Here is an 11,305-nt window from a genome sequence, read left to right on the forward strand (position 1 = left end):
ACTTGAGGTCGCTGCCGATCCTCGTCGCTCCCAAGCTGCGCGAGCCGCTGCTACTCTACCTAGCGACGACTAACCAAGTGGTCAGCCGGGGATTATGCTTGCATCACGCAAGCTGCGCCATTACTTCCAGGTGCACCGCATCATGGTGGTGTCGGGATTCTGCCTTGAGCGGGCCCTTACCAACCGAGAAGCCACCGGGAGGGTGGCCGAGTGGAGGATGGAGTTGTCGGAGTTTGACCTACACTTCACCAACACCAAAAGCATCAAGTGTGCGGCTCTGGCTGATTTCGTTGCGGAGTGGACTTCGACGGGCATAGAAGAAGAAGAGCCGAAGACCAGCCTGCCCGGCAGGTTGGACGAAGGCCACTAGATCCTGTACTTTGACGCCGCATTCAGCTTGCAGGGAGCAGGCGCCGGAGTCGTCATCGAGTCATCCACAGGAGACCAGCTGAAGTTCGCCATCGAACTCGATTTCCCCAACTCCACCAACAACACGGCCGAGTACGAAGGGTTGCTTGCTGGGTTGCGAGCGGCGATCGCCCTCGATATCAAGCGCCTGGTTGTTCGCGGGGATTCCCAACTCGTGATCAACCAGTTTAGCAAGGACTACGAGTGTCCGCTGATGGTAGCGTACGTGGATGACGTCCGCAAGCTAGAACGCAAGTTCAAGGGCCTGCGATTCGAGAACGTCAAGCGCAGGGATAACTTTGCGGCTGATGAGCTATCAAAATTGGCAGCAGAGCGCCGGAAGGTTCCGGCGGGGGTGTTCTGGCACAGGCAGACTGCGCTTTCGGTTGGCCCCAAGCCGGCTGCCGGGGAAGCCCCCCCGGCAACCGAAGGAAACCCAGCAACAGCGGAGGTCCATGCCGCTGACGTAGCGGCATGCATGAGCAGGGAAACCCCACCTTAGGCGGTGGATATCGCCCGCTACCTGAAGGGGGAAGCCCTCCCGGAAGATGACGCTGCCACGGAACGCGTAGCCCGGCAAGCCAGGATGTATGCCCTTGTGGACGGGAACCTCTACCGGAGACGAGCAAATGGAGTGAAGCTCCTCTGCTTGCCCCAAGACAAAGGGCACGCGCTCCTCGAAGAGATACACCGAGGCACATGTTCCCACCATGTGGCCTCCCGGGCTTTCCGGCACGGCTTCTACTGGCCTACGGTGCTAGTCGATGCTGAGCAGCTAGTCAAGACGTGTGAGGCGTGCCAGTTCCACGCAAATAAGAGTAACCAGCCGGCGCAGGCCCTGCAAGTCATTTCATCCTCCTGGTCGTTCGCGGTCTGGGGGCTGGACATCGTCGGCAAGTTGCCAAGGGCGGTTGGCGGCTACGAGTACTTGCTCATGGCCATCGACAAGTTCTCCAATTGGGTGGAAGTGGAGCCAGTGCGGAAGGTGACCCCTCAAGCAGAAATCAGATTCTTCAAGGGCATTGTGTGCCGGTTCGGTGTGCCTAATGGCATCATCACCGACAATGGCACACAATTTATGAGTGCCGTGTTCCAAGTCTACTGCGAGGACATGGGCACCAAGATCCACTTCGCTTCGGTTGCTCACCTGAGGAGCAACGGACAGGCGGAGCGAGCCAATGCAGCTGTGCTGTGGGGGCTCAAGACGAGAATCTTTGACAAGCTCAAAGGCCACGTGAAGCACTGGGTCGATCAGGACCACACCTAGCGGGGCAACGGGTGAAACTCCTTTCGCCCTTGTCTACAGGGCAGAAGCGGTGCTGCCCCTCGAGCTCAAGCATGGATACCCTCGAGTATGCGCGTACGGCAACCATAGACAGCACGAGCAGAGGGTTGACGATCTAAACTTCATCGAAGAACTTCGATGCTAGGCTGCTGTGCGGGCTGCATGCTACCAGCAGGGACTCCGCCGTTACCATGACAGGCGGGTCCGTCCCTGTGAGCTCGAGATCGGAGACCTTGTCCTGCACCGGATACAAGGAACGAAGGCCAGGAACAAGCTGGCTCCGAAATGGGACGGGCCCATGCCGTTGCTGGGCTCCCCGCAATGCGCATCACGCAGAAGCTATGTCCTGGAATGGAAGAGTGCTCACAACCTAAGTTTGGCATCGACCCTTCTGTGCCCGGGGGCTGGGAGGCAGGAGGGTTATCCCTACTCTATCTATGCTGTGTCTTTTTCGTGCGTTTTGAAACAATTTTGCAGCATCTTGGGCTCAGTAAGAATCTGACATGCTGAACCAGGACGGAATCGGGTGCACTGTGGTGCTCATGGACCACTCACGAGCTATGTCATCTAGCGGTGCCCAGTAGTGCGTGGTGACCTCACTTCAAGGCCCTCACCGCACTTCGAGGCTCCCGTTGCAGGAGGGAGCAGCGTGTGCCGCGACGACTTGGCGCGCATGGTGGCAAGGACTTTCCGCACTCCAAGGGATGGGGCAGAGGCACGTTGGTGGTGCATGTCATCAGCGTTCAATGCTGATGGGTGCACTGCCATCGTGCCCTTGCCGCACCCCTCCAACGGGTTCCTCTAAGGCGAGGGCTGCCGCGGAGACGCTGTGGTGGAGCCGCCATCCGTGCTTGGCGCCAACGGCGGCCCCGCCATAGCGTTCCTGCTGCATCCCTCCAATGAGCGTTCCATGTGCGAGAACAAACAGCTAAGTTCATGGTCCTGTTCACCTAACTTTCTGACGCTTAGCATTGACTCGCTGGTGTGGATTGAGCCCGTCCATGTGGCTGGGGTGTGAGGAGGACACTTGCGGGGGGAGTGCACCCCTCGTGTGGCTCACGGGTCCGTCCCGTGAGCGCATGCTTGGGGGTAGCTATCCTGCAAGCGGAGTGGCTCGCCGCCGCTACTTGACCCCAGGTCGGCACTGCTGGTTCGTCCCGGGTCCCTGGTCCGGTTAAGTGTGTCGCGCGCGAGTCCCCGGCAACACAAGGCATAGCACATGAAGGCCGGTAGATCCGCCCCGAGAGTCAATCCCGGGAACAAGAAATAAGTACCAGGTAGAACCGGAAAACGAAATTCGTAAAAAGTAGTAAACGGTTACACAAGCTAAGAAAACGTTAATTGTTCGAACGGCGCCAAGCGCGGTACTTGCAGGAATCAGTAACAAAGACGCAAAAGATAAAACAAGGATCGGCAGGGGGCCGCAGCGACCAGTTGCCGGGGGCTCCGCTTCTGGCTCTGGCTCCGGCTTCTGCTTCCTTTGCATCCGGTCCACCACCTCCTCGACGAATCTGCTCACCGCCTTGCAGTGAGTGGGGCCGTCCTCGCTGTCCGACCAGGCGTCCAGCAGCGTCTCGAAGGAGAAGTCTGGGTGGTGGAGGTGCACCCGGGGGAGGATCGTCTCAGCAATCTCCCTGGCGCACGAGGCTATCTCCCCGTCGCAGAACTTGGAGATCCACACGTCGAGCGCCCCGAGCTTCCCCACCATGTTGGAGAAGAAGGGGATCAACGTGCTGACATCCGTGCCGTCCACCTTCGCGGCCTGCATCCCGAACCTCTGCAGCAGGTCATGCACGGCCTGGGCGATCTCGTGGAGCTTCTGGTTCTCCCTCCGCCGCTGCTCCGCCAACTTGTCATGGTTGCCGCGCGCCATCACCACCGCTTTCTTGGCATGCTGGAGGAGCTCCCCTCGCCGCGAGATCTCCGTAGCCTTGGCCACGTTGTCCTCGCCCAACTTGACGAGCTCTTCCCGGGCGGTGGCCAGCTCGGACTCGAGTTGGGCGCTCTTCTCCTTGGCGGAGTTGAGCTCCTTCTCCCGCCGTGCCGACGCCGCTACCGCGTCCTCCGCAGCCTTGGTCTGCTCCCCCAGCTTCGTGCGCAGCCCTTGGAGCTGGGAGAGGTAGCTACAGACCAGCTCGCTCTTCTCGTTGAGGCAAGCCTGGGCCGTCGCGAGCACCTCCTCGTGCTCCTTCTTGGCCTTCTCCCGCGCCGCGGCCAGCGAGTCCAGGGCTCGCTGGTGTTCGGCGTGCTGGGCCTCCAGTTGCCGGTGGAGCTCCGCCTCGAGGACAACCGGCACCGCGGCATCATCCCAGGTCTGCTGGGACAGGGGCGTCTCCTCCCGTAGCCGGAAGAGCTCCTTCCGCTCCTTCTCAACGGCTTGCCACACCTCGCCGAGCTGGCCCTTCGCGAGCTCGTGATGCTCTCTCACCTGGTTAAAGGAGGTGACGAACGCCAGTTGTTGCTCCTTGATGGCGTCAAGGAACTGGTGCCCCCGGTCGTAGATACTTGGGTCCCAGGTGATTGGGTCCCAAGTCACCCTAGAAAGCATGCCGAGGTCCGGGCCGGAGGTAGCGGCAGACGACGACGAGGCGCCTGCCGCCACTGTTTGGCCGGGCGAGGCGTCGTCCACTCGCGGCGGAGCCTCCTGCTGCCCCCCTGCCGCGTCCTCCCCCGCACCCGCGCCCGTGGATTGCGGGGCTGGCGGAGGTGCGGCGCCCCTGGCAGGAGACGCCTCCTGCTACGTGGCCGCGGGATACGCGCCATCAGCCTGCGTGGCCGGGGACACGCCGCCGAGCTCCGCCTTGGTAGCGACGGCGGGTGCCACCACAGTTGTGTCCGGCGTGGTGGAGCTTGGCGCAGGAGCCGCCTCCGGCTCCACTCTCATCTCCGTGTCCTTGACGTCGGAGCCGAGATCGACCACCGCATCGCCCGCTCCTATTGCGGGCACAGTCGGGTCTGCGACAAAGAAGGGAGTTAGGATCTACAATAAACTAAGTTACCCGGTGATGGAGAAAAGAAAGCTCTAAACGAGTACCTTGCGGTGCCGCCGAGCTTGTGGGAGGAGCCTCCTCCTCCTCCATCCCAGCCTCTGTTGTCGGGGCGCCTGCCGCGGGCTGGGCCTTGCCTGTGAGTCAGGAAAGTAGCACGGTCGCCGATCAGCAGGTAGGAGAAGCGTAAACAATGGAACCAGGGGAGGGGTCAGTACCTGCTACCGGTTCCTCCTCGGCTGGGGTTGGGTCAGCGGCGGGCGCGTTAGCGGCGGGCGCGTTGGCGGCGCCGCCTGCCCCTGCGTTGGCCGGGTCGGTGCTGGCACCGGCCCGGGTGCGCGGCTTCTTGCTCGGCGTGGTGGGTGGCGAGTCGGCCCTACCCCTCTTGCCGGCTCCAATCGGGGTGCCGTCCTTCAAGGGGTTGAGCTTGAACTCGTAGTCCCGGAAGAGCCCCCGCCTAGGCGGGGCTATGGGCGCCCATGGGGTTGCTGCACCCCCGGTCGCCGCGGAAGCCGCCACGGCGCTTGCGGTCACTGCAGAGGTGGCCGCTGCTGCCGGCGCTCTTGATCTTCGTAGGATCTGGGGTGCGTCGTGCTCATCCTCCCCCTCCTCCGCTGCGAGGAGGACCGTTCGGGTCCCGGCAACTCGACCCCCCTCGTCGCCGGAAGACTCAAGGTCGGGCCAGCTGAGCTCCAACTCTCCCTCACTTTCCTCGACCACCCGCTTCCCACGGATTGCGGGTGGAAGGGGTCGCGGGGTCTGAGCGGGGGAATCGGACATCAACCCCCACTCGTCGTAGGGTGGATAGCCGCTGACGATCTTGTGCAACCCCGGGACGCCGGCATGGAGGGAGGGAGCCCCCGTCGGCAGCTCCGTGAAGAGGGCGTCTTCACCGGTGATCTCCTTCACCCACGCCCGAATTGCTTCCGGGGCCACGCCCCCGTGCTGAAGGCGGGTGGTGTCCCCGGGCCCTGTGTACATCCACGCGGGGCGGGAGCGCAGTTGCAGCGGCGCGATACGCCGGCTGATGAAGGTGCGCGCCACGTTGAGGTCGGTGAGCCCCGCTCGCCGCAGGACCTTGATCCGCTCGATGATGGGGAGGAGCTCGGCGTCGCGGCTGTAGCGGCTCCGTCAGGTGTCGTTGGGCACCGGTAGCTCGGTGGGCGTGAAGATGAACTCCTCGGGTTCCTCCACGCGAACCCAGCACCAGTCCGTGCACCACTCCTTCTCGATCTTGTTCTCTACCGGGCGATGAACTCCGATTTCATCCGGTGGCGGGCGCGGAAGACCACCGCCGATGACATTGCCCCTGCCTGGTCGACGCATGAGTAGAAGTAGTGCCGGAATAATGCCACCGACGGCATCACTCAGACGAACCCCTTGCAGAGGAACTGGAAGACGGTGAGGAGGAAGAGGGAGGTGGGGTGGAGCTGCGCCACCCAGAGCTGGTACGCGTCCATGAGCGTGTGGAGGAACAGAGAGTACGGAGGCACCAACCCGGCGAGGATGAAGCGCGCGAACACCCGGAAGTCCTTCTCCCGGTGGTCGGTGCCGACGGGGAAGATGAGAGTCTCCTCGTACTCGTTGAACCGCGAGGCGACGGCGTGCCGGACCTTGTCCAGCGCCTCGCCGTTTTAGCCGGGCCGGAAGAAGGTGTGCGTGGCCCTCAACGCCCGCCTCTTCTGGTCCTTCTCCGAGGCGGGCTTCTTGGGAACCACCTCACTCTTGTCGGCCGCGGGCTTCTTGGAGCCTTTCCCTTTCCTGGGAGCAGGGAGCGCCATGGGGAACGCGGCAGAAACTGGCTGGATTCAGGGGCGCAAGGGAGCATGAGGATGGAGAAGAGAGGCTAGGGGGCTAAGGGTTTGCTCCCCAGCGCAGCGGTGGGATCTTATAACACCCCGAAGCTAAGCAACGGTCGCATCCGCACCCTACGGGCGCACTGGGATAACTACACTTCAACGGGATAGCGCAGGGCGTGTTCTTAACCACCCGTGTTTAAATGGAGGTTAGGGCAGAAATCTCGCGCCCACTACTCTGCCCGTAACGGCAGAGTCCTTGAAGCAGCGCATAAACGGGGCCGCGAAGCGGCTCGGGACCCACGCGTCGGTTAAGGGCATAGCCCGGCAACCAACCAAGGAAGCGTCTACCCGGGAACAGGCGTTGCCGGCCCACGCCCGGGGGCTACTGTCGCACCAGTGGCACCCAGGGTACCACCGCTGCATGACGCGTGGGCCACCTCGCTTGCTCCCGGAAGGATCGCACCCCAGGCAGTGCCACACAAGCTGCCCGGCAAGTCACCAGCTTGGCAGGGCTAGCCGGGCTGCGGGGGTTGCCTTGTAGGGCAGCAAGAGAAATCCCGCCTGAGCGCTTCCCGGGAAGGTTAGTTGCCGGGAAGGGCGTTCCTGGGTGCAGGTGTCCGTTACAGGAGCGGGACTGAGCGGGAGCGACAGCAGCGCCACGTGGTCGCTCGGCGGGCACCCTGTGTGCAGGGTTCGTCAGGACAAGGAGTGAAGCACACGCCAGCATTGAATGCCCCAACAGAAAGGGGATTCCCCGTCTATTCCGCCTAGAATGACTGGCCTGGGGTAAATTTTGAGGCACCTAGGGCCCTAGTTGCAGGGCTACCCAACCTGCATGCAAGCCAGTGCAGCGGAGCCGAGCTGCCCTAGCTCTTTATTCGCCATGTGTCACCCATGCACCGTGACACCTGTGTTATCCCTTTCGGTATAAAAGGAGGACCCCCACCAACAGTCAAAGGGTTTGGCCCGGCTCAGTTAGAGGATCGGGTTTCCAGTTCACTGCTAGTAGTAGTCAGAAGTAGCAAATAGCGCTTAGCTAGAAAGAGAGAGCACCCGGGGACTCCCCCCGGCAACCTGTAAACCCTAGTTCACTGGCTAATAACAAACTCGGAGGCAGAACGTAGGGTTTTACACCTCAGGGTGGCCCGAACCTGGGTAAAAAGCGTTCTCGTGTTCATTTTGCTCTTACGCCTCACATGGGCCTCACCGGCGCTCGCCGAAGCGATCCCCGTCGCCCACTACCGAACCTAAAAGGGGGTGCTCGCGCATTCCCGGTGTCTGAGCCCCGTGCTACGACACAATGCCTTCTTCACACTTGCCTCGAAGTGTCGTGCAATTGTTGCATCATCAATGCCATCCACCAGCTTGAAGAACCGCTGCAATTAGACAAAACGGATCCATTCATGAGTTATATATTTTGCATTACAATTGTTTTGACTAATGTATACATTGTGCGAAGGCGACTTTCCCAAAATTCGCCCTTCACCCGCTCGGCTTTGTTCGCATACACCACATTCTCTCTATCTTGAAAGTCCGGTTGGGCCACGTAGTGTGCCCATGTCCGGGCTACCTCTGGCTCCTCCTTTCCTTCAAGAAGAACCATGCCAGGGAAGTGGTCCTTGAGGAGGACCCCAAGCACAGCCTTGGGTTGCATCGTAAAACATCCGGGTGCAACAACCACCTAGCCCTTGCACAAGGATAAAACAAGTCAATTGCAGTTAATAAATGAAACAACAATTGGATGGAAACTTAATTTTAGGATCAAGAAAGGTACATCTTGGCTGTTGGACGAATGACCGGCTTCTCAGCTTCACAAGAGGGCCGCTTGGTGGGGAGACGAGTAGGACCACGCTGGTACACTTTGTCTGTACCAGAGCTGGAGGCAGCCCCCGCCGAGGCTCCCGCGGAGGTACCAACAGAGTGATCCTGCAGCTCGTCCACACCAAAGTCCCCCGCCTCCATCTCCATCTCCCTCACCTCCTCCTGAATCTCCTCCTCCCTGTCATCCTCAGGATCATACAGTGGATCGAGTGGCGGCGGCGAGGGAGAGGGCTCCCTCATGGCTTTGCCCTTTGCTTTACGTGCAACGGTTTTCTTCGGAGGTTTGGCCTTCACTTTAGGCAGAGGGTATAGCTCTTCGACATGCCTCTGAGAGGTACTACGCCCGCCCACCATGGTTCAATCACCTGCCATGAGAAAAAGTGAACAAGTTAGTACGGATTATACAAGTAGATGTAAATAAATGAAACAACAACTTGATATAAACAAATGAAACAACTTGATGTACAATACAGGTAAAGTTGAGATTCAACGAACTAACTAATTAAGTAGGACGGATTATACAAGTAGATGTAAACAAATGAAACAACATCTTGATGTAAATAAAAGAAACACCAACTAAATATAAACAAATGAAACAACTTGATGTACAATACAGTAAAGTTGGGATTCAACGAACTAACTAATTAAGTAGGACGGATTACAACCTGATGTAAACAAAAGAAACAACTAAGTATGGGCACGTGGATTGTAGTCTTCGTCATCAGGATCAACTAGAAGAGCCGCATCAAGATCACTCTCAACATCACTATCAACATTGGCCTGTTCCTCATTGTCGTCGTCACCATCACCATCAACCTCGTCACCTTCACCGTCATTGTCTACTTCCATGCCCGGAGAATCGGTATACCGTACCATGAAATCACTTGTGTCCCCGCCAGCTTCTTGGAAAAACTCGTCGCCAGGCTCTCATTGCGGCAGATATTCTTGGTCGTTTGGTTCTGGTAGTTTGCCATGTGGCTGCACGTGGTACACGACATCCAAACCCTGAAGGCGAGCCACTTTAGTGCACGGGTACGGAAGGAAATAAACTTGTGTGGCTTGTTAAGCCACAATATATACATCCTTGCATTCGAATACACTATCTCGTTTTACTTCGACTAGGCCAATTGTGTCATCCTTGTTAACATGTTTCGGATCGATCCAACGGCATTTGAATACAACGACCTTTGGAGGTTTGGGGCCGCGGTATTGTAGTTCGTATATCTCCTCAACCCTTCCATAGAAGTCATCTCCACCGCATTCTACGAACACCCCAGAATTTCTTGAGGTTCAATTCGGCCGACTGAGCTCGTACCCTGTTGTACGGAATCGATAGCCATTGACATCGTAGGATTTGAATGAACCGACCTTGACATCAAAACCATTGGCAATTTGTCTCAATTGGGAGCTCATAGACGCATCTTTGTTAGCCTACAGGTTTAAGCAGAAAAGCAGCATGTATTAGTCACACGTAAGGCCTCTAGGTGTTGAAACAACTAGGAGCTAAGAAAGAAAGTATTTGGTTTTGGAACCACTCAATGAAACCGGATCCGGGGCCATTTGGACCATCTCTAAGAAGGGCATCATGTTCTAGAGGATCGGGTGTTCTTGTTCGCTTCCAGTTGAGTTGAGTGAATGTGCTGACACAATGAGAATAAGATGAGTTAGAGACAAACTTGTGATCAATTGCAAAGAGGAATTATTTATTGGGCACTTACTTGATGTACGGCTGGACTTCGTCGAGGTTGTTCAAGATATATAACGTAAGGGATCGCCACTCTTGGTAGGACAGGGTGACTGTTTTCTTGGCTTTAGAAGTTCCAAGTTGCCCTCTGAATAGGCTCAGCTTGGACTCATCTTCAGGGTTGCCAAGATTGTAGTGGGAGACTGGATTATGCAGCGTGGCAATATCGGAGCTATAGTAACTCGTCGTTGCGTTTGACACTTCCTCGAGATGGCTTGCCTCCCATAATGCATGCTTCAACTTTAGCTTTGTTTATTACTTTAGCTCGAAGGGTCTTCATAAGTCTCTCGACGGCATACATCCAACGATGCTGCACAGGGCCCCACATCCGTGCCTCGTACAGGAGGTGGATAATTAGATGTTGCATTGTCACGAACATGCTCGGCGGAAAGATCATCTCTAGCTTGCATAGCAACACGGGGGCTTGTTTTTCCATTTCTTCTAGCAAGGTGGGGGATAATTTTTTAGCACAAAGCCGGCGGAAGAAATTGCTCAACTCTGCCAACACCCGCCAAATATCCTCCGACACATAGCCTCGAACCATCACCGGCAGCAAACGCTCAAGCCATATGTGATAGTCATGACTCTTGAGGCCGTTGATTCGCATGGTGCCAAGATTAACTCCCCTCTTTAGATTAGCTGCATACCCATCAGGAAACTTCAACTCTTTGAACCACAAGAGTACTTCCATCTTTTGGTCTTTGTCGAGAGCGAACGGGGCCTTTGGCCTGATGTCTGACCTGCCTGGCACCTTTTTAATGCTTAGCTATGGTCTGTCACAAAGTTCTTCTTGATCTTTTCTAGCCTTCAGATTATCTTTCGTATTGTCAATAATGTTGAGAATTGTGTTGAAAAGGGCTTCGGCGACATTCTTTTCGGTGTGCATCACATCAATACAATGTGAAAGAATAATGTCTTTGAAGTAGGGGAGCTCCCAGAAGCATGACTTGTGAGTCCAATTGTGTGTATCACCATACCCTAGGAACTTGTCAGGTTGTGTCGGGTCGGGCACAAGAGCATCCAGCTCAGCAAGAAGCTCAGAATCGGTGCGATAACGGGGTGGCCCCTCTTCGACGACCACACCTTTCATGAAGTTCTTCTTGTCTTGTCTGAACGGATGGTTAGGCGGGAGGAATCGCCTGTGCAGATCGAAGCAACAATACTTGCGACCATGAGTGAGCTGATAGAACTCCAGATCAGTCCCGCAGTGTGGGCACATGAACTTCCCCTGCAAGCCTTTGCCGGAGAGTATAGATCCCCC

The sequence above is a fragment of the Brachypodium distachyon genome, chromosome 1 (assembly GCF_000005505.3).
Source record: "Brachypodium distachyon strain Bd21 chromosome 1, Brachypodium_distachyon_v3.0, whole genome shotgun sequence".
NCBI classification, from domain to species: domain Eukaryota; kingdom Viridiplantae; phylum Streptophyta; class Magnoliopsida; order Poales; family Poaceae; genus Brachypodium; species Brachypodium distachyon.